The sequence below is a fragment of the Haliotis asinina genome, chromosome 5, assembly GCF_037392515.1.
Source record: "Haliotis asinina isolate JCU_RB_2024 chromosome 5, JCU_Hal_asi_v2, whole genome shotgun sequence".
NCBI classification, from domain to species: domain Eukaryota; kingdom Metazoa; phylum Mollusca; class Gastropoda; order Lepetellida; family Haliotidae; genus Haliotis; species Haliotis asinina.
Window position 1 is genome coordinate 3055001 of NC_090284.1, and position 4606 is coordinate 3059606.

Genomic DNA, 4606 nt, shown 5'->3' on the forward strand with positions numbered 1-4606 from the left:
CGCTGGAATTGCCACTATCAGTGACGTGCCGGCATCGGGGCCCTATTCCCGAGAGTACAGCGGCCAAATGAAGCTAGTTACCTACTTCCTGACGATCTTCCACTCATGCCACCTGCCAAACACTCTACCATTGCGACTAAGAAAACAGGGCGTGTTAATGGGGACCCTTGTGTTGTCGAGTGGTGTGACGACCTCCGCAGTGATAAGGTTATCTTGACACATCAATAGTGCTGTAGGTGATTCTGACATCGAAATAAGGATATAAGTTATCCTAAAGTCTTCCTCATCATATGGGTTATCTTAAAACCGCACGTGTATCAACCCATGATACGGGTCAACTCTTTTTCACTGATATGGGAGAACCTGATATCTCCATAGTGACGTGTGTGATCCTAGTATCTACCCAATGACGTGTGTGGACAGAGCATCTCCGTAGTGACGTGTGTGATCCCAACATCTCCATAGTAACGTGTGTGATCCCATTATATCCATAGACATGTGTGGGATCCTAACACCTCCATAGTGACGTGTGTGATCCTAGTATCTACCCAATGACGTGTGTGGACAGAGCATCTCCATAGTGACGTGTGTGATCCCAACATCTACATAGTGACACGTATGATCCCATCATCTCCATAGTGACATGTGTGATTCCAACATCTCCATAGTAACGTGTGTGATCCCATTATATCCATAGGCATGTGTGGGATCCTAACAGCTCCATAGTGACGTGTGTGATCCCATCATCTCCATGGTGACGTGTGATCCCAACATCTACATAGTGAAATGTGTGATCCCATCATCTCCATAGTGGCGTGTGTGATCCCATCATCTCCATAGTGACGTGTGATCCCAACATCTACATAGTGACATGTGTGATCCCATCATCTCCATAGTGACGTGTGTGATCCCATCATCTCCATAGTGACGTGTGTGATCCCATCATCTCCATAGTGACGTGTGTGATCCCATCATCTCCATAGTGACATGTGTGATCCCATCATCTCCATAGTGACGTGTGTGATCCCAACATCTACATAGTGAAATGTGTGATCCCATCATCTCCATAGTGACGTGTGTGATCCCATCATCTCCATAGTGACGTGTGATCCCAACATCTACATAGTGACATGTGTGATCCCATCGTCTCCATAGTGACGTGTGTGATCCCATCATTTACATCGTGACGTGCTCTATCCTATCATCTCAGTAGTGACAAGTGTGATGTCAACATCTCCATAGTGACGTCTGTGATCCTAATATGTACATAGTGACGTCTGTGATCCTACATCTTCATAGTGACATGTGTGATCCCATCATCTCCATAGCGACGGGTGTGATCCATCATCTACATAGTGACGTGTGTGATCCTATCATCTCAATAGTGACATGTGTGATCCCATCATCTGCATACTGACAGGTGTGATCCTAACATCTCCATAGTGACGTTTGTGATCCCAATAGCTCAACAGTGACATGTGTGATCCCATTATCTCCATACTGACAGGTGTGATCCTATCATCTCCATAGTGACATGTGTGATCCCAATAGCTCAACAGTGACATGTTTGATTCCATCATCTCCATACTGACCGGTATGACACTATCATCTCAATAGTGACATGTGTGATCCCAATAGCTCAACAGTGACATGTTTGATTCCATCATCTCCATACTGACCGGTGTGACACTATCATCTCAACAGTGACGTGTGTGATCCTACCATCCCCATAATGACATGTGTGATCCCAATAGCTCAGTAGTGATATGTGTGATCCCATCATTTCCACAATGACATCTGTGATCCTAATATCTACTTAGTGACGTGTGTGATCCCAACATCTTCATACTGACAGGTGTGATCCCATCTTCTCCATAGTGACGTGTGTGATCCCAACATCACTATAGTGACACGAATGATCCTAATATCTACATAGTGACGTGTGTGATCCCACCATCTTCACAGTGACATGTGTGATGTCAACATCTCCATAGTGACGTCTGTGATCCTAATATGTACATAGTGACGTCTGTGATCCTAACATCTTCATAGTGACATGTGTGATCCCATCATCTCCATAGCGACGGGTGTGATCCATCATCTACATAGTGACATGTGTGATCCTAATATCTGCATAGTGACGTGCATGATCCCACCATCTTCATAGTGGCATGCGTGATCCCATCATCTCCATAGTGACATCTGTGATCCTAATATCTACATCGTGACATGTGTGATCCATCATCTTCATAGTAACGTGTGATCATAATATGTATATAGAGCCATGTGTGATCTCATCATCTCCATAGTGACAGGTGTGATCCCATCATCTCCATAGTTACATGTTTGATCCTAATATCTACATAGTGACGTGTGTGATCCCAACATATTTCTAGTGACTTGTGTGATCCTAATATGTACATAGTGACATGTGTGATCCTATCATCCCATCATCTCTATAGTGACGTGTGTGATCCGAAGATCTTCACAGTGACTTGTGTGATCATAATATCTACTACATAGTGAATGTCATTTTGCTGATGAAACACGTGTTTCGCTGTGCGCTTCAAAATACAGTTTCCATTTCATCAAAACGTTTTGTTATTTTTATCTGATTGGAAGAAACACGACCTGTGTACTTTCTTTTGCTCGTCAGTGTATTTAATGTGTGTCTCATAGTAATCGAACAAAGATGTTTAATGGATAGTATGGCGGTATTCTGTAAATAATCGAGTCTGGACCAGGCAATCCAGTGATAAATCGCATGAGCATCAATCTACGCAATGTTCATACGATATCGTGTCAAGTTCGACCACTCCACCCCGTTAGTTGTCTTGTTCCACATGCATGGGTTGCTTTTTGTCAATCGAATTTTCAACGGGCTATTAAGACCTTGTCATGTAATGAAGATATTTGTACTAAAACTTTGGCTACCTTCATACAATGGAAACTGGTTGTCAGGTCATGTATAACGTCTAAAGAACCCGCCGTTTGCTGAAAAGAGGCAAGCCATAAAGCTATGATCGTGAGTTCGAATCCCACTTCGAACTGATTGCTTCTTGGTTGCTCGATCACATACGAGAGTGAGTAGTTTTAAAACCATTTCAATTCAACTTGTCGGGACTGCCAACTGTTTCACGTCGAACACACCGTTGGATGGATAACCAATCCACCTCTCCGGTGGAGAAGATACACTATAGGCCAGATCAACCGCCGATGGGGCAGACTGCTTTCATCTGCTGGGCAGAAGACCTTCCCTCTTAGTCCATGTTTTACATCTAATTATCTGCTCGATCTAAAAACAAGGCCCGACCATCTTAGAGGTTTACAGTCTCGGAAACTAGAGCAAGGAACTGGGCTTCTCTATCTCCAGCTAACATTCACCAGTGGTTAATCAGACCATCAACGACGCCAGTGTGGCCATAGGCTATCGCTACTCAGAATTCCAAACTGTGAATGCAGTGCTTTGTGGCTAGCGAACACTATAATCTCGGGAATCAAAGTCTCGTGTGACCCACGCATCAACACAGAATGCACAGAACCAGGGAGATTTGACCCATCACAATGCGAAGCGCCGTGAGATACCGCACCTTGGGGACATACTGGCAGATACGGCATCATGGTGTAAAAGGGACATACTGGCAGATACGGTTCCTTGGTGTAAAGGGGACATACTGGCAGAGACGGTTCCTTGGTGTAAAGGGGACATATTGGCAGATACGGCAGCATGGTGCACAGGGGACATACTGGCAGATACTGCAGTTTGGTGTAAAGGGGACATACTGGCAGATATGGCACCTTGGTGCAAAGGGGACATACTGGCAGATACAGTTCCTTGGTGTACAGGGGGCATACTGGCTGATACGGCACCTTGGTGTACAGGGGACATACTGGCAGATACGGTACCTTGGGATACAGGGGACATACTGGCAGAAACAGTACTTTGGTGTACAAGGGACATACTGGCAGATACGACAGCATGGTGTACAGGGGACATACTGGCAGATACGGCACCTTGATGTACAGGGGACATACTGGCAGATACGACAGCATGGTGTCCAGGGGTCATACTGACATGTACGGCAGCTTGGTGTACAGGGGACATACTGGCAGATACGGCACCTTGGGATACAGGGGACATACTGGCAGAAACAGTACTTTGGTGTACAAGGGACATACTGGCAGATACGACAGCATGGTGCCCAGGGGGTCATACTGGCAGATACGGTAGCATGGTGTACAGGGGTCATACTGGCAGATACGGTTCCTTGATGTACAGGGGACATACTGGCAGATACGACAGCATGGTGTCCAGGGGTCATACTGACATGTACGGCAGCTTGGTGTAAAGGGGACATATTGGCAGATACGGCAGCATGGTGTAAAGGGGACATACTGGCAGATACGGCACCTTGGTATGCAGGGGTCATACTGGCAGATACGGCACCTTGGTGTACATCGGAAATACTGGCAGATACGGCACCTTTGTGTACAGGGGACATATTGGCAGATACGGCAGCTTGGTGTACAGGGGACATACTGGCAGATACGGCAGTTTGGTGTACAGGGGACATACTGGCAGATACGACGGCATGGTGTCCAGGGG